Source organism: Amaranthus tricolor, chromosome 16 (assembly GCF_026212465.1).
Source record: "Amaranthus tricolor cultivar Red isolate AtriRed21 chromosome 16, ASM2621246v1, whole genome shotgun sequence".
Lineage (NCBI taxonomy): Eukaryota > Viridiplantae > Streptophyta > Magnoliopsida > Caryophyllales > Amaranthaceae > Amaranthus > Amaranthus tricolor.
Genome location: NC_080062.1, coordinates 5844426 through 5868906, shown reverse-complemented (window position 1 = coordinate 5868906; position 24481 = coordinate 5844426). Strand labels below are relative to the sequence as shown.

The 24481-nt window shown below is 29.3% G+C and overlaps 2 long non-coding RNA genes across 4 annotated transcripts; both read right to left on the bottom strand.

Annotated features, from left to right (window-relative positions):
- Positions 1–223: 223 nt before the first annotated feature.
- LOC130803139 (uncharacterized) lies at positions 224–24472 on the bottom strand. Of its 3 annotated transcripts, none has more exons than XR_009039855.1 (4): positions 24352–24472; positions 13845–13933; positions 12445–12967; positions 224–5329 (listed from the first exon to the last, which is right to left on the bottom strand). It is a non-coding gene; the product is annotated as an uncharacterized LOC130803139 (long non-coding RNA). The 3 variants fall into 3 exon arrangements; XR_009039856.1 differs by lacking the exon at positions 24352–24472 and adding an exon at positions 14014–14394; XR_009039857.1 differs by lacking the exon at positions 13845–13933 and having other exon boundaries at positions 24352–24469.
- Positions 7098–12435, bottom strand: LOC130803138 (uncharacterized). The gene is made up of 2 exons (XR_009039854.1): positions 9548–12435; positions 7098–7685 (listed from the first exon to the last, which is right to left on the bottom strand). It is a non-coding gene; the product is annotated as an uncharacterized LOC130803138 (long non-coding RNA).
- Positions 24473–24481: the final 9 nt, after the last annotated feature.

Below are 24481 nucleotides of genomic sequence, written 5' to 3'. Positions count from 1 at the left end.
CGAAATTCTATCGCATTCTACCCCCCTTAAAACTTAGTTACGACCCCGTAACTCACTAACCTCGAAACATATGCAAGGATAGTGTGGTTAGACCATGAAACTTTAATTATTTCATCTCTTCGATCTCAGTGCTACATACCCTAGTATTTAGTTCTCAATATGTTCTCTTAGTAAGACAACTCTTCTCAATGTTTACAAAAATAACAGAACTAGCAGATGTGGCTTTTTAAAAAAAAAATATCACTTGAGTTCGTAACAACACGAAACGTCCTGTTATCTAATGTAATTCTCAAACAACTTTTTTTTTTTTTTTTTTTTTTTTTTTTTCAATTCTACGTGACCACCTAAGGTCGACTTTGCGATAATCTTGAAATGTACGGAAGGTTTAAATATTATAATTTGAACCATGAATGGGGGTAAAATATCAAAACAACAAAGTCCTAAAAGTAAAGTGCACGAAGTTACTCAACACTTAACTCGTATAACAATTAGACACCCTAGACCTGAGGATACTTGAATCTTACAAAACTGATTGGTTATCACCTCCCAAATCGATTCATCGCTAACTTTACTTATCATAACATAATCCTAACCTTTTACTTAACATGAAATACCCTTTTCATTAATCATATATGATCAAATCATTTTATAACATTTTAATTCATACATCAAGAATCGATTAGTAGATTAATAACTCAAATTAATAACTCATAACATAATACATGTTTCAAGTATATAATCCAATTATATATACCACATTTTTAGCAAGTTACCGTAGTTAATTATACGTTCACAACCATGATACTAATACATATATCGTAATTGTTCAACAATAACGTCCTATATCCATCATAATATCAAATTCTAATGACGACAATGTGAGGATGATTTACAATCATGAAGACATTTTTCAACTATTCACTTACCATACAACTAGGTATGTTGAAAGTATAGAATTTATATCAATTAAGATCATGAACTTATATATGACTAAAGTAATGCATCATGTACGTATATAACGACGGTGCTAATGGTACTAACAGGGTAATAATAATAGTGATGATCAACAAAGATGACATTTTATGTATACATAAAAAAAAAATGCAAGATGAAAAAAAATAACTGATGAACACACCTACATCATCGCAATTTCCAATATCAGTAGCAAAGCAACCATGTATCATACAGTTTGATAAAGTTGTGATATCAACACTAATTTCACAATATCCCACCTACATCACAACATTTCCATCACAATACTACGTCTAACTATAAGACCGTTATCGCAACCATATGACTGCAACATTAACAATCCTAACACTATACTAAATTACAACACAAAGTTAACAAAATAACGCAACGCTTGAGATTATGCATTACAATAATTATTCCTTCGTAACAAGTGGGATTCAATCACCCTTCGACCTAAGATGCGAAACTTAGAACTAACAACTATAACATAATCGTTTGTATTAAAACGCGTCAAAATTTCAAAACTCTTTTCATCGAATGCTTATTCCGATCCAACGATTTAGTAACATCAAATTAAAACTCTTCTTAACACAAATGCGAATATTATTTAACTCTCTTTATCGCATAATAATGATTGTGTATAATAATTGTTTAAGGCATAATTCATTATCTCGATTCATCTCTCAATTGTAATTATTCGCATACTCTTTGTCGTTTCTTCAATGTTTAGGTTTAAAACACCTCTTGACTTTTATTAGGACCACATTATCTTTAGTAACTCTCCAACTTAATTTACCACATATCACATCAATCATTATTAAAACAATAACTTGCGTAAAGTCAGCTTCATTTAGAATCTCATCAAAGTCTTATCATTTCAATACACTGGCAAGACTATTAAATTGGTGATCGATGAGATACTCTAAAATACTTAAAACATTTAACTGTATCTTACGTACACAAAGACGCTTAATCCACCTCATCATCGGGTTATTTTATCCTTATGTCTTATAACTGCCCAGAAGGCCATGAGAAAACAAATTGTAGTATCACTGATTCCTTTTTAATTTTAAATATCATTCTATCCAGCTACGTTTTAAAGCCGTCACGATTCTTCCTTGCAGTATCATCCAATTAAAACATTCATCGCTCTATATAAGCATTTAATGAGACAAAATGTCTTTAACTCAATAGTGCTCCTTCGAATCAATCCTTAGGCCCCTAACATGCAAATTTGTTTACGATGATTATTCTTTAACTATCCACTTTAATACAAAGCTATTAGCTTATGTATGAATGATATATCATGTCTCAACGAAATACAAAACACAAAGGACTTGTGAATGATATTTTTCTCCTTTGATACTCAAACTCATATGTCTTCAAGAAAAAAAAAAAAATCACCCTTATTTTATTCAAAGAACCACTTCAACTTTTTTTTTTTTTTTTTTTTTTTTTTTTTTTTTTTTTTGACAACAAATAGCGATTTAAAGGTCGTTATCACTCGGCAAACATGAAATACTATCTTCATTTTGATGCGAGTTGGATGCTTACAAAAATCAAAATCAATGACAGGGGACCCTTATAGTATATAATTCATCAAAATATATATAAAGTGATTACTAAGGCTAATATGTTAACTATCGTTTTCACTCTCAATTTGATTCTCAAGATCTCACTACAAGCATAGGATGTTGGGTTTAGAACTAACAAATATATATTACATTAACGAATTTAAAGCATCAGTATCAATCACCGTATGAGAGTGAAAACGTTTATTGGTAGACATGATTATACCACACTAAAACTCGACACCAATGTTGCCATAGCTAATTACACGAGTCAAGAGCCTCAACCTAGTAAGAATTATAACTTCAAATGAAAATATTAAGGCAATCCTAGTTTGAACAACAATACTAATGTGATAATTTAGTTCAACTGATATAGCATTATCTTTAAACACTTAGAGACGTTGAAAACAATCTCTGACTTCAACTCATTACTATATGAAGAATATATCAATAATACTCTTATAGATCATGGTTCGAAATTGGGGGTTGAATTTTTTTCAGATATGACTCTTAACATGCTCTTGAACTTCTCCTTAATATTTAGGTTTTAACGCATCTATACTTTAACTATGACCGCATTATTTTCATCAACTGGTGACTAAAACTTTATTTACAAGGTATTGCATACAAGACCCCTTTCTTTCGTTTACAGTATATCGAATTCTTATTACACTCTAGCTCTTATCCTTATTCTAGTTCAAACTACTTACGCTTGTACTTGCACAGTCATTAAACATATTAAAGAGAATTATGATCACCACTTCTATGTTTTGATGAACGAATGCACTTGACAAATGGAATGCTCAAGCAGATAAATAAACAGTGGGTTCATGTATAGAATCAATATCAAAACTCATAAGCTTTATGTTAACAATTAGCATGAACAAATATTCAGACACATAAGACTAAATTTCATAAAATCATCACAAGCAAGAGAAAGTTCCCGATGCAACCAACTTCTCTAGAATTTCATCATTCATACTTCATATCTCCATAATGACTACTTATAATACAACTCGACTTGAACCAAATACTCCAAAAATTTCAGTATTTCTTGATAATACATCATTCAATTCTACTAATTTGTTAAATCATGTCATCATTCAAACCACCATCATAACTTTTAATTATAATAATAACACGCATAAGAATGAATCTCATAACAAGCTAAACAAACTATATATAAATCTATGCACATGCAATGGTAATCATTATGCATGAATATGTAATGTATGCACCTATCCCATATCTACCCAAACTCTCACGAATGACTTCTAACTTCAGGCAATTTCTAAACGATTTTAAGGACACAAAGCGTCGAAAATAGGAACCACTGGCTCTGGTAACACCTGTAACACCCCTGAATTTCCGACCCCTTAACGAAACCAAAACCGTAAAGGACGGGAGGAAATTCGGGTGTTACATAAAAGAAAAAAGGAAAAGAGTTTTTATATAAACGTTAAATATTAATTTTAAAAGGTGAGTGAGTGGAAATTTTGGCAGCATCTGCCTTAAAATTGTGCGTCTTTGTAGAAAACAAAAGTTAATTCAAAAACTAATAAAGTAAAGGCACCAATGGCCTATCAAAGCTATGTCACGGCGGAATAATTCGTCGCCGGCTTCTCAAATCAACATGCCAAGCATGGATCGTGGTTCCAGTGTCGACGTTTGCGTTTTAAAAAGACTTAACTCCTCAAAACCATACAGAGTTATAAACTACGCAGCGGAAATACAAATGCACGTGGGAGGGCACAAGGCCTCATAACAAAACATATACAATCAAAATTTACAAAGGATAACAAGAGATACAAAATCGAAAGATAGGGGTAATGACACAAGTTATGCTTCGCGCTCATCACTCTTCCCAAATGCAATGCAATACATAAAAAGCTCCAGTACCTGCTAAGCCAGTCTATAATCCTCCTGCTGCTCGACATTAGACCAAAGGCCAATGCGTCATAGCAGGACAATCATAGAAAGTCATCAACAATTAAACATAAACACAAACACGTACACGTCAGTATCCAGCAACAAGTTATATATATGCAACCAACAATCAATTCAACAAACGAGGGAAGAAGGACACTCCAATGTATAAAAATCTACTCCAACCATTCCTCATTTCTGTGCACTTCTCAATGCCTTCACCATTTTCTATTCCTTCCTTAATTCCACGTATCTTCTTTTGTGACTAGAGGCCACCATATTGGGGTTTGCAAGACCCACATGGCAACACCTCAGCCAAGGACGGTGACGGCCATGCCGGCGCCCAATGGCAAAGTATGATCATACCCCCGTACAGCGACCATATATAGATGATCCATGCCTCCGGGAACTAAACCAACTGGGGTACCAATCCAGTGGAGTCACAGTAATATCCAACTTAATATCTCATCAATAAGGGACTCATTCCCATTCCATCTCATATAATCCAACATTCTACTCTTGCGATATCAGAACTCAATCTCTACCATCTTTACAACTGATTTTCACTTGTAGCACAAACTTAACAGTATTTAAATAGCAAATCATATTCAACCTAGCTCGCATAATATTATCACGCAAGGAAAATATATTGAAGATGCATGCAAGAATCAGTTACTGCGTGTACTTACTAATACTTCACAGTTTCAAGACAATGCATATTATCAAAATAAACAATAATGTCTTAAAGAAAATTGCATATAAGGGTTATTACTGCGTGTACGTACCTGTAAGCGTCACTGCACGATCAAGAATCACAAAATCACCCAACTAAGACTCTACTTTCTCTTAAGAATGGGCACCTATATAAGTTATGAGTAGAACTAATGAATTCCTTTAACTACTTTGCCATACCAAACTAAATACCAAAATAACCGCTATCACCCATTCAACATGAGTTTTCGATTACTCTAACACGCACACAACTCATTCAATACAAGTCAAAATCATTAACATAACACAACATAAGACTTTCCATCTATTTAAAGTAGAAGTATGTGTGAATAGTTTCTTTACATTAATCAACTTGAGTTATAGCGATCCACGTTACTTTAGGATAACATATCAATTCACACTTAAATCTTGCGATGTTCATGTAGTGCTAATATGACGACAATGACGAATCTTAAGTTTATCACATCGCAATATCATCCATTATTTTCTTCAAGGTTAGGAAGAACTACAATCACGACATCATAACTAGTAACTTTAGCAACTCTCAACAATAAGTTAGACACTATGCTCATGACTTATTGAAATTACGTATTTACAACATCAATAACAACCTAATAAGGTAGTAGTAATTCTTTACAATTTAAATCAATAACAATTAGCAACCATTATTTCCAATTTAACAACCAAAATCACTTCTATAATCAGCTACAATCATCACCATTACTAATTATCACAACAATAACCAATCGACTAAGTCTCAAAACAACTTTTAAGGTTATTAAATCATTCATCACACCACCAAAATATAGCATAAACCCACATTATTAGTAATTTCATCTCTAAATCCAAATCCTAGTCATTTTCTATTCAAAAAATAACACTTTTAACCATCATTCATATCAAGAATCACCAAAACTAATACACCACCAAAATGCACATAAAAGCCTACATCATTTCAAATTTCAAAGATAACACTTTTAATTGTTACTTATAGTAAGATTCAAAGGAACTAACACACAACCCACATACAACTCATAATTTCTAATCATATTTCAAACCCTAAATCATAAATATGTTCCATTCATCAATCACATTTTTACCCACAAAAAGATTTAATGAAAATAATACAAGTTCAACACCTTTCATTCACATTTCAAAATCCCAATTCATAAGTACATTAAATAATCAATCAAATTCTTGCCCATAACAAAATTCAATGACAATCATACAAAAATCAGCACCAAACTCATAAACTTTGTTAAAATTGCAATTAGAAACAAGTAAAAGAAAATCAAAACAATGGAAGAAGAAGTGGCTTACAATGGTGGGACAAGAACAAGAGGTGAAACTACAGTTAATTATCGTTGTGATGGTGTCGTATATGGAGCTCGGTGGCGGTGGGGATTCCGGAACAGGCGCTGCTTCTGTCAGGGGAAGCAATTGCAGCAGCTGCTGCCCTTGGAGGGAGGAATTGAGCCGGCTGCTGGTGGCTGTCGTGGGGAAGAGAAAACGCAGCCGGTTGCTGCTGCTAGGCGGCCTGCTGCGGTGGTTCTTGAGGGCTGCAGATGGGTCGTGAGGGAGAGGGGAGTGCGAGAAGAGAGAAGAGAAAAGAGGGAATGGGAGAAGGAGGAAGTGGACGGCGTGATTGAGTGAGGGAGGGAGTAATACCCCCTTAAACCCTAACTCATCCTATTTATTTAATTTACACACTTATTTATTTATTTGTTTACCTAGGTTCATCTTCTTGCGAGGCCCAACTAAGAAACTCACCTTCGTGTGCTCACACATTTCAATAAAATAATTATTTTGATTCAAACCTCTTTTTTTTAGAAGTCGTAATTGTATTTTTTTTTAATATAAATATATGTTAATATTTAAATTCATATACGAAAGAAATTTATTAAAACTACTTCAAAATTAATTTAATATAATTATAAAATACCCAAAAGTCATTAAAATATTAATTAATGACGTCAGAAAATCTCGGGGTGTTACAGTAATCCTTTTATGTGATTTTTTTAACAATATAATGATAACATACAGGCTGAGCGCATCCGATCGGTGCTCATATAATGCAATGACACGATTCACGGGGCCGCCACATCGCCAGTTGATGTGGGGTATCGGCTATGTTCTCAGACCCTTGGCTCCATTAACGCGTCATTGACCGATGCATTGAGTCAGGCGGGGTATGAGTACCTCATTCCGACTTCACCTATCATTGGCGAGGTAGATGACACATTCCACACTTCTTCTCCACGGATTTCGGCCCACCGAGGTAGCTCTTCCGGAGGATCAAGTACTCGGTCCACAAGAGGTCGCGAGTGTTCATCTACTCGAGGTCGGTCTTCCAGATCCCCATCGACATCCGGTGCTAGGTCGCTATTTGTTCCTCCAGCTTCCATGACCACTCCTCCTCCACATCCATCGCCTCCGCAAAGAATCATCACATATCAGCGTGCTAATCAACGACGAGCTCTTGTTCTTAATGTCATTGCAGAGGTTGACGAGTATACACCATCATCATCCATCGGTACGCACAACAAAAGGGGCCGGGGATTATAGTTTAAGAAACTTTGTATCAAATTATATGATTTGAACTTCTTGTATCACTTTCTATGATTGTAATATATCTTCGCATTATTTTCATAATTAATGTTTTCAAATCAAGCTGGTTCGTAGTTGATTATTATGGAATAGATGGTATTGAATTAGTTTAATGCAGGTTGCACTAACTATATGGGAGGTGAAAGAAAAAAGTAAAACGCTGGACGAGCACAGAGCAAACCGCCACATGAGATGGCGGTTTACCAGGATAAAACCGCCAAATAAGATGGCAGTTTGCCCTAACCAAACTGCTACTGCATGTGGCGGTTTACTGTTAATGCAAACCGCCATCTCATTTGGCAGTTTTGTCTGGAATATTTAAAAAAAAAAAAACAAATTTCCACGTGGATGGTATTGTGTGAAATACTTTTGCATTTCATGCAAAGTGAGAAATATTTTTCATTTTGCAATATTATGGGAAAAGATTCTTTATAAGTTAATGTCACATGTATATACAAAATAAAATATAACATTTGTATATGTCATGCAACAATTAATAATCATCATTATCATACCCATTAAATCTCATTTATAGAAACTATGATCAAATTGATTGCTAATTTAATTTGTTGTAGTGCTGATATTTGTGAATGACTTGTACTTATCAAATTTGTCTCTGTATAGTTTTCTACAAATGATTACACTGAAAAGACACGGTTTCTATGTTTACATTAATTAAATTATTGATTGGATAAACAAAATGATGAATCAATATCTCTTTATTCTATAAATAAGGGCATATAATTTTTTTAATACCATGTTTGGGAACGATAATTTCATTTGGAAATTTAAAATTGGCTCAAATTTATTGTTTGACAAATTAAAAATTTTCAAATTTAGATTTGAATCAAATTACACCATTGCTTTTGAAGTAGTTTAAGTTGAGAATTTGTAAATGACTAACCAAACCTTGTTATTTTCAAATTCTTCATTTATGATTTCATAATTGAAATCCATAATTTGAAATAAAATACTTGTTCCCAAACACTACATAAACTTTTTCTCTACATAAATTACAAACTTCCAAAGCAACATATGTGGGAAATATTATAACAGGAAAAGTTGATAAGATGACTTCAAAGGATATTCAAATAGCTATTGAATCTATTATTGTATTCAACGTCTGGTATCAAGATTCTAACCTTAAATGATACTTATTCACTGAATATTTAAAATTAAGTTTTCATGAAATTTGTGCTTTATATTTTTAATACATGGTATACATGCTATGTTTTTAATTGTAGATCACATCTAACAATCTTTAAAATAATCTAAGATCAAATTATGGAAAGGACGAAGAATTTGATTACAAATTTTCAAAGACAATATTGAAAATAACATTGATGGAAAAACATTGGTATTTTCTAGTTTGATGAACATAAGACAAGGAAATCATGCATGATGTATGTAAGATTTTTTTTTATTTGATTTAAAAAATCGGGCTTATTTTATTAAATAATTTTCTCTATGTGTTCCCGTGTTAATTATATGTTTAAATGTTATCTTTGGATGGATATGATTTTCACGTGAATTAGATTACTTGATAAAAATGCATGAATAAATGTAATAAATCAAGTGTGTAAATTTTCCATCACTTTCTTTCCTTGTTTCTTGTCATCTATGTACGTAGGCATTTAGATACATAAAGCGGACTTGCAAAATTTATTTTTCGTTCTTTAGATCTAAATTAGGATCTCATGTATATAGTAATACGAATAAAGTATATGAAAGAATCATACCCTCATAGCATAATATCCTAAAGGTAAAGATGGCCGATGGCAGATAAGAACATCAAGTGTCGTTCCTTTAGTATTGATCACAATCACCAATTAGATCACCACATATGCTAATACGGAATAAAAAAACTATTTCTCTTACTAATATTTAGGTGGAGAGTGTAGAGAATTAAGCATTTGAGCATGTATCAAATGATGGTAAAGTGTACCTATTTATACACAAGTGCATATTCCTTTTGTTTGCTTTCTACATGTAATAATCACTATGCACCTCATCAAACCATACTATTAATTCTTACGTACACTAAATAGTTTAAAGAGCATTTTAGACAATTGGCATCGTTCTATCCAATCAAATTACTTATATGTATAACTTTATAGGACCTGATTATAGTAGCGATACACTAATTTAATTAGTATACAGATTGAAGTTTGTTTCTAGCAAAAGAACTATAATCACCTAATAAAATGAATGCATTAATCTCTAATTTATCCTATTTATATTTTAGTAGTTACACTTGGTTATTACGACGCCTTTTTCCTTCAATCTCCCACTTGTCAAAAACAAGTGTGTAACTTATATTGCTTAAGTCACTTAATGTCAAAATTTAAAAGCATAATGATGACTCACGTCACATATACTAATGTTCAAATTTATTTCTTAAAATCTGAGTATGAACTATCAAAACAAATGGTTAACTCTTTAATCCATTTGAGCAGAACCGTGCATTTTCAGTTTTTACTCTCCAAGAGGCCATGTATCTCTATAGATCTTAATTCTAAAAATATACTTAGCTTTTCCAAGATCTTTCACCGAAAAACAATTCTTTAGTCATTCATTAATTGAATCAAGCATGGACATGTCGTTTCTTATAAGTAATATGTCATCAACATACAAAACCTAATACTACTCCCATTAAACTTCAATTATAAACATACAGTTCATCTCCATTTTAGAGAAAACCAATAATTTTATATACCTCATCAAAACAAAAATTTTAACTCTGAGATGCTTGTTTCAATCCATAAACAGATTTTTTTAAGCTTGCATACTTTAGTATGATTTTCTGGATCCTAAAACCTTTTAGTTGTGACATATATACGTTCTTTTCTAAGAAACCATTCAAGAAAGTAGCTTTTACATTTATTTGCAAAATCTCTTGATCGTCAGAGTCGACAATTGCTAACAGTATTTGAATGGATTCAAGGAATTCTAGTGGTCAAAAGATATCATCACAGTCTATATGATGAAGTTGTTTGTTATCCTTTGCCAATAACATTGCCTTGAAAACATTAATGTTTCCTTTCTTGTTTGTTCTTAATTTGAAAACATTTGCAACCAATAGTTTTTACCTATTAGACAAATTAATCAAGTCTCATACTTGTTTTCAAATATAGATTTAATTTTAGAATTCATGGCTCCAAGCCATTAATTAGAGTTTTGACTTGCTAAGAAATCTTTATAGCTAGTAGGTTTTTTTATGCTCTAAAAATCAGTATTTTAGAACTTTCAGTCAACAAGAACTATATATACTTCTTTGATGGAATTCTTGGTCTACTAGACCTATGTGAAGATTTTTTTTTCTCAACAATTTGAGATTTTTCGCACGAACTAGGTTCGAGTATAGTAGTAGAAGGTAGTGATTGGACAAAGTCATCAGTGAAAGTTATGAAGTGATTGTAACCAACCCTTTGCTTTTGTAGTCATTGGTCCACATTCATCTGTATGTATTAGACCTAATAGTTTGCTTGTTTTTCACCATTTTTAGTAACGGTCGATCTTGTATTTTTCTAATCAAATATAATTCACATACATCAAATGATTTATAATCAAAAATGGTAGAAATCCTTCTTTAAGTAACTTTTAAATGCGATTTAAGTTGATATGGCCTAAACGACAATGCCATAGTAGGGTTTGATTTGGAGCATTTGTTCGTCGTTTCTTGCTTACTATATTAAGAATGTTAATCTCTTTATTGAGTAAATAAAATCAATTAGAGTTATTAGCAATGGCATAGAACATACCATTCATATAAATAGTGATATGCAAATTTTATTTAACTGCAAGCGCACGGTGTACGTGTAGTCGCAGGTCGAATATAAGGAAGCTAAGACAAGAAACTTTCTAATTTCTATTAATTATATGGCTCAAGTAGAAAAAATATTTGATTGGCTTTTGACTAATAAACTAATAATGCAATGAAAATGTGGGTTTAACTATATGATGAAAAGATCTAGGGTGTGGGGAATCCCCTAAATTCTTGTATGATCAAACTCTTATTAGTATCCATGAAATGTCAGATTAATTATGTGACTAAATATGATCTTGTTAATCTTAAACTCTCGATCTGCTGATTAACAATTAGATTTAGACCCTATTAATTCAATTCTCACACGCTAGTTTTATTGAATGAATTAATAAGAATTTAACTAAAATTTACCCTAAAGCAAAGTTGATCCTAATCTAGCACGCTAGTTCTATTGACTAGTCCAACAAAGCATATTTAATTTAGGGTTAATGGCACAATTCACTCACATTAATCCTAATTTCATAGACACATTTAATAATCAAATCATACTTGAATTATAGGTTCAAACTCTAACCCTAGAAAATCGATTTACTTACTATTCATGGTGGAAAAGATGAAGACAAACCCTAAGATGATACTAAACATGAATGAAAATGATAGTATTGAAATTTGCAAGCAAAAACAATAACTAAACTATGAGACACACAATTAAAGATCCAACATACAAAATAGAATGAATAATTTATTAAATGACAATTTCTAAGAGAATTTAAAGTATGACAAGGAAACATTAAACTAATACAAATTTGATAAAGAAACATTAAACTAATAATGAAAAAGTAAATCAAAGACAAGAAATTAAAAGCTTACAAGAATTAAAATGGTATTCAAATGGAGAGGAAGATGAAGGAGGAAGAAGAAGAAGAGGTTTTTAATCCCTTTCCTTGTGCTCCTCTAAATGAGGCTAAACCTAAATGCTCCTCATTAACCCCTAAATAAACCTCTAAGAAGTTAATTAAAATAAGGATAAAAAATAATACAAAATTAAAGTATTGAAAATAGGCTGCACAGATTCCAGAAGAAAAAGCCTACTCGGTGTCCACTTCCACGACCAGGAAGCCGAGTGAGCTTTTTTGGCTGACAGTTTCGCAAAGGTAGATGTGTGAATGGTTCAAAATTAATAAAAACAAATATGTTGGAGTATATAATATATTTGAGCTAGACAGTAGGATATGTTGTATACTCTAACATAGACATCTCCTTACACGAGAATCCTTTAGATTAAAAGTGTGGATGCAGCACATGATGTCTTGTCATACTTGACGTTGATACCATATCATGTTGACTTTTGATACCTATTATCATGTTGGTTTCTAATACCATGTCAAGAGACCTACCAACCAAAAGTTTAAAATGATGATTGAGACTTCATGATATATTATATACTTTAACATAAATTAATAAGATCACGTATAAATATATTTATCTTTAAATATTTAAAATTTTCTATTTTAAAGTGAAAAAAAAAATCTGAAATAGACCAATAAGGCAATAAAGCAAGTAACAAAATGTCGATCACATGTTACAAAAAAACATACACACAATCTACAAAAATATTGCAAGCAAGCACAACATAGTGATTAATACATATATTAATGGAGACAAAATAAATAATATAAGCATCTTCAAATGACAAAGAAGTATACATAAAATCTCTTAATTCAAAGAATTTTGAATAATTACTACCAAAGATTGAAATGTGTTATCTTCACGATAATTGTTGATATCAATAATGTAATATACGCTTATGTAATCTATTTTCATGTTTTCAAATTTTTATCCCACTAAATAGATTTACGTGTTAAATTTGATCAATAGATATTTTTAATAAAACTTACTAATTATGTAATTTTTAAATCAAAACAAATAATAAATTATTTAATTTGAAAATAGTTTAAACTATTAAAAAATAAATACTATGAAAAATACACTCTAATTACAATTCCATGATTAAGGCTTTAAAATGAGTTATATACTCTGATTTTCTTGACATAATGTTATGAAAAAATAAAAAAAGATAAACATAAAACAATAAATATCAAACACAAATTTAACGTATGTGGTTCACTAACAACGTATCAGCTTCATCAGGCAACATTATGGGAGTTTCGCCTCGACTCCGTAGACTTTAGAAAATCTAAACCTAATTAAATAATTGATTCAAGGTCCAATAACAAACACAATCAACTATATGAAAACTCATGATGTACCAAATTTTCATAGGCAACACCATGGGAGTTTTGCCCCCGATCCGTGGACCCCAATTTGCAAATCGGTAAAAACTTTTTTCTCTGGACATCTGCAAAGTGGGTAATTAAAGATATAACTATTATATTATCAACATATATAAAAAAAATTTTAAATAAATGATTTATTTACCGACAATAACACAACACTTGTGAATTCAATTTTTCCAACTATTTTTCCCTCCCAATCCATGCATGGTTTGGTTAAAAAAACGTCTCTACTGGCATGAAAATAACCCTTGAAATTCAATTTTCACAATCATTGAATTGTACTTATGTGATCCCTCACAATCCAAGACATAAATAGTTTTGGCAGTTGGGTATTGGGAGGGTATCCCAACCTAGCAACTAGCAAGTATTCCTACATACATTTTTTTAGATTAGATTCGGGTGATCCTAACTTCTCTATACAAAAGTATAAAGGACAATATCACTTATTTGTTTTTGTAAATTTTGTTAATGCTTTCCTCATTTTTATACGTTCTTTTTAAATAGAATTTATAAATTTTAGTGCCATACATAGTGGATTTAAGTGACATTTATTAGATCATTTAGTAGCATAATAAAAAATTATACTAAGCTTTTTGCGACATAAGATCTAGTGACATTTCTTATAAATGTCATGTCATTATAGACTATAGTAACAATTACTACGCCACTAAAGACTAAATAAAGTGTCACTAAATCACTTTATGGTGACATTTAAATAAAAAAACAACAATTATTATATTAAAAATATAAATTAGTCGCATTTTTAATGCCACTAAATCTAATGTCACAAAAAGTTAAATTTGTTGTTGCGTTGTCTCAATATATACTTTGTAAATATCAACCTTTTATAATTTTTAAAAACTGACAATTAAAATTATTTAATTTTTAACTTTGCATTGAGAACCGCAAAAAATTAAATGGGAAAAAATAATGAAAACAGAAAGAGTACTATGCACTTTTTTTTTGTACTTTGTGTTTATTTACTATGGCATTGTGTTTTGCGTTTGCCAATTTCTCTTGTATGAAAACGTATTACTATGAGATGAATCCATATAATTAGTTTATTTTTTTAATTGATTACTTTAAGATATTAAAATAATTAATTTAAGGTCATAAATGTTAATTTTAAGACCATAAAAACTAAACACTTCAGATAAGTAATTATTTTAAGGTTATAACTTATAAGTGATCTTTTTAAGTCAGTTAATATACATTAAGTCAGCCTACTAGAAATAGTCTCATCATAAGACAATCCCATTTAAAATTAGTGTTTGCCATATTAGTTTGTCGTGTATGCTGTAATGCCCCTACATTTATTTGTTGATCAGAAACCCCATACTAATAAGAAATGTGGGTTTAAACTATATGATGAAAAAATCTAGGATGCTGGGAATCCCCTAAATTCTTGTGTGATCAAACTCTCATTAGTGTCTATGAAATGTCGGATTAATTGTGTGATTAAATATGATCTTGTTATTCTCAACTCTCGCTCTGTTGATTAACCATTAAATTTAGACCCTATTAATTCGATTCTCACACGCTAGTTTTATTGAACGAATTAATAAGAATTTAACAAAAATTTACCCTAAAGCAAAATTGATCCTAATCTCACACGCTAGTTCTATTGACTAGTTCAACAAAACATATTTAATATGTAGCAACTAGCAATCCAACTGTACTTATGTGATCCCTCACAATCCAAGACATAAATAGTTTTGGCAGTTGGGTATTGGGAGGGTATCCCAACCAAGCAACTAGCAAGTATTTCTACATATAGTAAGTAGTATGTTTTTAGATTAGATTCGAGTGATCCTAATTTCGCTCTACAAAAGTTTAAAGGACAATAAAAAACACTTGTTTTTGGAAATTTCGTCAAGTTTAATTTATATACTTTATTTTTGTACTTGTGTTTTTATTTATCATGGCATTGTATTTTCAACCCGTTTGGTAGGAAGTAATAAACGGTAGTAATAAGAATGAAAAACTAGTTTAATTTTAGTTGAAAATTTTCTTGGCTACCTTGATGGTCATACTTGTTCAATTTCAATCATCTCATTTTCTTCGTATAATTTGTTCTAATGCAATACCATTGTGAGAGGTCGTATTAGGTGGTAATGGAAATTTGTAAACAAAAAAACGTTTTTGTGATCAAAGTTTCATCATCATGGAAATGATATGAAACTTTTGATGAAATTTTATACAATAAATCATTCTCATTACCACCATTTAGTACTAATAATCAAACGGGCCGTTTATGTTTGCCATTTCCTCTTGTATGAGAACGTATTACTATGAGACAAACTCATATAATTAGTTTATTTTTTTAATTGATTATTTTAAGTTGTAAAATTAAAGGTCTTGAATGATCATTTTAAGACTATAAAAAGTAAACACTATTGATAAACAATCATTTTAAAGTTGTAAGAGATTATTTTAAGAATGTAAATATACATTAAATCGGCTTAATATAGATAATCTCACTATAAAACTGTCTCATTTAAAAATTTATGTTTGCCCGTATTACTTGATCATGTAATGCTGTAATGCCCCTACATTATTGATCAGAAACCGCATACCGATATACTTTTATTATTTGTATATACGTGGTCGAAGAACAAACCAATTGCACATGGGATATGAATTACTAGTTTGTTTATTATATTTTTCAACAATTTAAATTTTCAAATTCCATATTTGGTGTTTTCTATTAAAATATTCTCATTTTGTTTATTTCTTAAAAAGTTATATTAAAGTTTAAGAGACTAGTTGGACCTATAAGGCTGTAAATTTCAGAAAAAATATTTCTTTTATCATTTTTTAAAAACTATCATAAATCATGACTTTTGCTTATTTTTATAAGTGTACGTTTTGAATTATTGTCGCATGATTCACTAATCTTTTGAATTACAAATCAAAAAGGCGAATTATAGTTGTTTTGATTTATTTTAGGTTCATTTGAACGGATTGCGTTCAAAAAACAAATTAACTTATGATTTATGTCACATTATTTTAAATACTTTGAGCAAGCAGTTTTTAGGAAAAAGAAAAGGTTATATATTAGGTATGTTTTTTCACAACTTTGTGAAGTTGAAGCAACCTAAATTTTCAACAAAAAAAAAATAAATGTAGTACATTATAAATAGGAAAATAACTTATTTAAGTTTTAACAGGTTTAAATAAGGTCATATTTTTTATTTATTGTAACTGATTGTTAGTTATAAATTATAATAGACTTTTACTGATTAAAATAGATTGCAACTGATTTTTATTAATTGTTATTAATTTTTATTCATTATTTATTTGTTAAGGTGAACTAACCAAACAAGGCCTAAGTCTTACTAAACAAAGCCTAAATTACTCAACAATTCAATTTAACATAAGTTATATACATTACCATATATAAAATATTTTGTTTTGGATTTATCATATGTTATGTTACTATTAGGATCTTTTTACTTCATATAATTTTTTGAAAAATTTAACTCGATTTTCTATTATTTTTTTGATTGAGCTTATCTTTTTATTGATGATCAAATCGAAATTATATTTATTGAATTGGCCTTACTTTCACTTAACTTAACTTTATTTTACTAAATTTTATTGTTTCAAAGTCAATTAAACTAGGTTTAATTAAGAAAAAGCTTATAATAATATTTTTAAATTTAAAAAATCGGAAAATTAATAAAAGTTACTTAAATTTATTTTGATTACAATCTAAAAAGGCCATATAAAATTAAGACCTTCAAAAATATATTAAATTATACTAGGAATATCATTAGCATCTCCATTCCATTTACTGGATGTATAATTCCATTCCATAGAAAAATATATTTTGATGTATAATTCCATTCCATTCCATTCCATTCCATTTACGTTATTTTTACTTTTCTAGGCCTTAATCATAATTTACTATGAACGGGATACATCGGGTATAACGATGATGATGTATACTAGAAATATCAATATGTTTCCTAACTTATAATTTAAAAGTTGTATTTTTAAATTCAAAACTTAAATTATTTTTTGATGTAAAAAACTTAAAATATTGATAATAAAACAACTACCTCTATATATATCAGGGAACCATTACCAAATATTCGACCAAAAGTTTAAATTATTGGTTGAGGCTCTAAAATTTTTCTATGCTATATATTTTATCAAGATCGCCCTCCTCATACCTGGCAAGAAGTATTACTTTTTAAAAGTTGAGTGGGATTCAAACTCGTGACTACTTGTCACATTAACTTTTGATCTCATGTTAAAGAATCAATTCAAATAAAAGATTAAACTAATGCTCCATTTGTAGTTGAATTCAACATATGTTATATACTACTTCCTCTATTTTTTAGAAAAGTTTTCATATGCCAATTTGAGGTGTTTCGTTTGTTGTTCCCATAAACAATTTTTCTTATGGTCCCCATATATTTTCCAGTAACTTCATTTTAACATTTTTATATTTTTTATGATCCCCACATGTTTTTCACTAACTTTATAAAAATATTTTTTTATCAGTTGCGATTTCCATATTTTTTCATTAACTTTCTTTAAAATTTTTAATAATGTTTATGATTCTTTCTTTTTTCTTGATTAATTTTAATTTTTTAATAAAATAATATATTTGCTATCTAAATTTTTTTGTTAATTCTTATAAATATTTATTGTGAGAAATTAATTAATAAAGAGATTGGGAGAATATCAATATTCAATATAAAAAAATAACCACGTGCTACGTCTCCATCATTAAATAAATAATACTAGTAGTCAATAATCATTCATGATGTATCCTATACCCTACACCATCTAATTTTGATTGCATGGGATGATATTGTTGCGGTGTTGTGGAGTATTGTTTTTTTTTAAAAATTGACATTAATGGTATAACTTTTTAATGATCCGCTATAAATGATTTTACTATTGGATTATTTTCTAATAATTCAACCTTTGTGATAAATTTACCCATAATATATCGTATTACTTATAATAGGTAATAATAGGGTATACTGTTAGCAAATTAAAATAAAAATTAAATTATTCATATCGAACTAAAGACAAACGTTAGATTATTAGAAAATAATTAAAAAGTTGGATTATTCACAGTAAATAAACAAAATGTTGGATTATTAATGTAAATTTTTTATTTTTTTTGAAAATAAAGTAAAAACAAATATTTTTAGTGTTTATATACTAGATTGTACTGCAACTTGCATGCTTTTCATCTCTCTCACTCTCCCATTTTTCTTTTGTCGTTTGGGGAAAGCCCAATTACACCAACTGGACAGGATATTTTTTTCCATATACTTAGATTCTTTCTGAAATATTTCAAAATTTATTTTATATATTGTGGCTAATACGTAAGAAAAAATAAAGTTAAATGGAAGCTATTTTGAATCGTCTAATCGCATACTTTTATAATATTAATTTTTTTATAATTTTTAGATGTGTATAGTTCAATGTATAAATAATCAGAATAACACATTAGATTGCGTAAAAAGTCAAATGTAGCAAATATAATGGAACGGATGAAGTATTAATGTATGTCCTAATTAATTAGTTATTTTTCCATATTTATTTGAAAGGAAAAATTATCCAGAATAAACCAACATTTTAACGATTTTCCTGCAATAATCTAAACTTTTGATTAAATATGAATAATCTCTACCATAAGGAGTGCTTGCTAAGAATACATCAAAGTAACTCCTTACCTTTACAAGTCATTTTGCATAATAATAAAAACGTGAATATAAAATTAAATTATAAAAAGTTGAAAAATTTTATAAAATTAAAAAAAAATCAAGTAAGTTTATTTTTTTGATTTTAACTTTTAATTTTTAATATTTTTTATTTTTATTTTATTTTTCTCTTTTATTGTAGTAATTAACCTGCAAAAAGTCAGTCATTATTTGTACAACAATATTCTTAAGTAATTAACCCGAAAATTAAAATTATTAATGATCAATCAAAAATTAATATTAATATGAAAAATCAATAAAATGTTAAGGATTATTCTATATACTCTTTCCTATATAAAAATAGTTAATGACTTTCTTTAAGTTTAATTCTCACATGTTTTCACTTTTAACATCATTTACCAATGTTGGCTCATCATAGGCAACTATGAGTACATACACATAGGGATGGCGATGATCTTGGACCCGGCCCCCAATTCATGAATCCGGATCCTTTTTACGGGTCTGAGTCCTATAATTTTGGACCCGTAGGTTTCGGATCGAGTCTGAATCCGTTTAAAATTGACGAATTTGGATTCTAGTTTCAAAAAAATACCCGGACCCATGGATCCTTAAGACCCGTTTAATCATCAAGTTGGAAAATCAAGCGGTGGTTTCTTAATTAATTACTATAGAGTTTCTGTTTTTTATTGCTTTTTCTAATTACTTGCTTGTCTACTTTCATTATTGATGTTGAGTAGTAAATTTCATTATAATAATAGATTTATTGACTTTGATTTACTACTTTATATTAAACTTTTTTTTCCTTGATCCTTACAGTTGGTCTTCATTTGGAGACTAATTACTGTAAAAATGGATTTTTGCAACTAGATTTGTCTAATTGTTGGTGACTTGTAACATGATTATGTATTTCAAGTAATCTTATTAATAACTGTCGCTTTAAATTACTTTTATTTATTGAATATAATTCTATCGCAATTTCAATACGATCTAATTCAAATCAAGTTGGACCCGTTTTGGACCCGAATCTGATACTGAATCTGCAGTATCATTATCCATGGATTTAGACCCGGGTCCTGAAAATTTAGACCCGCGGATCCGGTTCTGGGTCTTGCCTATGAAAAAGGATCTAGACCGGGTTCAGATACCATCCCTACATACACCTCTCAAATTTTGATCCACCCGAAAACCCCGCCCGATTGAACCCACCAAATTTTTCAATTGTACACATGGCCGGTTCTTAGCATATTCTGGGTAACCAACCGTCTAGGGCTTCCAAATAGGGGCAATAAATATTAAATGATGCTATTTAGATCCAGTTCTAAGCAACACTTTTAAATGATTTTTTTGTTAACTTCATTTTATATTTAAAGTAATTTTAAAATATAATGTTGTAGTACATTTTATCTTGAATTATTTTTTCTTAAATTAGAAAAGATTTTATCTTTTGATATACTAAACCCCATTTTAAAAGACATTGTGAGAATAAATAAAACATTTAAAATCTTTTCTCTGCTCCTGAAACTTGTACATCAACAAATTCAAGTTGTAACGAAACTATTTTTGTGTTCTTTTTTATTTTTTGAGTCGAGATTCTCAACTATATGTAAAGTTGTTTTTGGCTTATAAGCGTAGCCGTCGATTAGTAAGGGTAGTAAAGGGTGTTATTGTTTAGGTCCCAAAATTTTTTAAGGTTCAAAAATATATTTTCAAGTATAAGGTAGATTATTAATTTAAATTAAATTTAGATATAATTTACATTTTTGGCTATATAAATAACTTATTAGTGCTTTACATAAAATAGTTAAAAAAAAAGAAATACCTAATAAAAGGAGTAAGAAGGAAAAAAAAGTTGTTTGGACATGCATATGTGAATGCTTAGCGAAAAGATAAGAATTGATTATCAATAGTTAATTTTTGAGTTTTTAAAGACATATAGATTGTCTTTCTTAATTTTCTCTTTGCATATTTTTTAGTTATAAGATTTTTTAATGGAAGCATTATCATTGATTAAATGGCTTATTATTTGGCTCTCGCTTTGGCTCCGAAAATTTCTAAAATGATACTATCATCTATATAACTAAAATTTTATAAATATATTTCTCAATAAATAGAATTTACTAAGAAAAAGGTATGTGAACAATCATTTGAACTGTTATATTAAAAAATATAAATGATTCTAATTTTTTAGGATTAAGACTCTGTAAATATTGTTATCGTTGTATTTCTCAATAAGTAATTATCTCCTTATAAATATAATTTTGATGTAATATAGCAGATTTACTAGGTGTTTTCATGGCCTCAAAAAAAAGTATTGTGTTTTCATACTTACGCAAGAGTTTCCGCTATAACTACATACTTCTTAATTCCTTTAAATTGCTACTGATAGTAGCACTTCACCTTGCAATATGTTACCAATAGAGGTGTTTTCCGATTGATTGAGTTGATTTTGGTTTAGATCTTTTATGTCTTGTCTTTATATTGATTTTTATATAATTAGAACTCTATTTTTAAAGTCATATCAAATCAAATTCAATTATAAGATCGGATAAATATCGAATCAACTAGTCATCTCTACTTACGAAGGGATTACTCTTACAAGCAATGCAAGGATTAGCAGCCGGGTAAAAATAAACTCCCTTCGTTCCTTAATGAAGTTCTCATAAAGAAAAAATAGGTTTTTTTAGATAGTGGAGATATAATTTTATTGAATAATAAATTTGATTGAAGAAAAGTAGGGACTGTAAAAATTTTAAAAAGAAAGTTAGTAGAAAAAATATAGGACTACAAGCCCACAACTAATAAAAATATTTTTATAAAATTAGTGGGAAACATGTAAATATCATAAATAATATGAAAATGTTAAAATAAAGTTAGTAAAAGGTATATAGGAACAATTTGCATTATTAAAATATTCTTATTAAAACGAGGATAAGTAAAATTATTTTTATTCGAAATATGTTTATAAATGAAAAAATTGTTTATGATAACATGAAATAATACACCTCAAAATTGAAAATAAAACTTCAAACGAAGAGAGTATTAAATTGATGTGATGGCTGCTTTTTGTGACACCCTTGCCGTTTTAGAGACCACTAAAATAAATAACAACGTTCCTATTTTTTGGACCCAAGAAAAGGAAAAGATATGTGACAAAGATACTATGTTATTAACTATCCCTACAAGTACACATAGTTTAAATTGGTCTGATACCCTGATTGTATTTAATAAATAAATAGTAAAACTTTCAAAGTAGATTTTTATAAAAAAAATTTAAATAGTTTTTGACAAAAATATAGGTAGTTGTTACAATTTTTTCTAAATAATTTATTAAAATAAGTTTTTCTTTCTATTATAATTGTAACTTAATTTTTTCTCTGAATCCATCACTGTTTACATTTCACTCGAACTTTGTTAGATAATGGGTGAACAACAAATAACAAATGGATTGAAGCACTTAATTAGGTGCTGAAGTGGCAGTTTTAGTATGTATATAATTAGATAATATTTAGAATTGAGTATTGATGAGATTAAATCATCAGAATCATAAAAGGTAAAGGTAAAGGACATTTTCAGTATTCCATACAAGGTAGGGTCTGAAATCATAAGATTCTACAAATAAATTTAAATACTTTTATATTAATTTTAGTATGAGTTCAATTAAAGTCATATATATATAGTTTTTCTAGCCTATGTACTAGACGTATAGATTTAGACAATCAAATTGAAAAATTTTAAAATGTTAATTTTTTAGAGTTTCTCACAAATAGGAACATGTTATTGACTAGGAAATTTACACATGAAAAGTGCTGACAGATTATAATAGTATTAACTCAGTAAGAATATTCATAAAATTTGAAATTTTAAAAAAGAAAAAGTAGTGTTTTTGATTGCACAATTATTACATAACTAGATGGTGTGCAAATTTTATTTAACCGTAAGTGCACAGTGTACGTATTGTCGCGGGTCGTACACAAGGAAGTTAGGACAAAAAATTTGCTAACCTCTACTTAAAATGTTGCTTGAAGAGAAAAATGGTTGATTGATTTTTTGACTAATAAACTAAGAATGGAATAAGAAATGTGGGTTTAAACTATAAGATGAAAAGATCTAGAATGCCGGGAATCCCCTAAATTCTTGTATGATCAAACTCTCATTAGTGTTTATGAAATGTCGGATTAATTGTGTGATTAAATATGATCTTGTTACTCTCAAACTCTCGCTCTGTTGATTAACCATTAGATTTAGACCCTATTAATTCGATTCTACACGCTAATTTTATTGAACGGATTAATAAGAATTTAACAAAAATTTACCCTAAAGCAAAGTTGATCCTAATCTCACACGCTAGTTCTATTGACTAGTTCAACAAAACATATTTAATTGAGGGTTATTGGCGCAATTTAACCACTTTAATCCTAGTTTCATAGACACTTTCAATCATCATATCATACTTGAATTATAGGTTCAAATCTCAATCCTAGAAAATGGATTTACTTACTATTCATGGTGGAAAAGATGAACTCAAACCCTAAGATGATACTAAACATGAATGAAAATGATAATATTGAAATTTGCAAGGAAAAACAATAACTAAACTATGAGACACACAATTAAAGATCCAAGAGACAAAATAGAACGAATAATTTATTAAATGACAATTTCTAAGAAAACAATTAAAGTATGACAAGGAAACATTAAACTAATACATATTTGATAAAGAAAGATTAAACTAATAATGAGAAAGTAAATCAAAGACAAGAAATTAAAATGACAAGAAATTAAAAGCTTACAAGAATTATAATGGTATTCAAATGGAGAGGAAGATGAAGGAGGAAGAAGAAGAAGAGGTTTTTAATCTCCTTCCTTGTGAAAGTATATAAACATATTTTAGAGCTGGTTCTTTGACACTTACTATTCAAG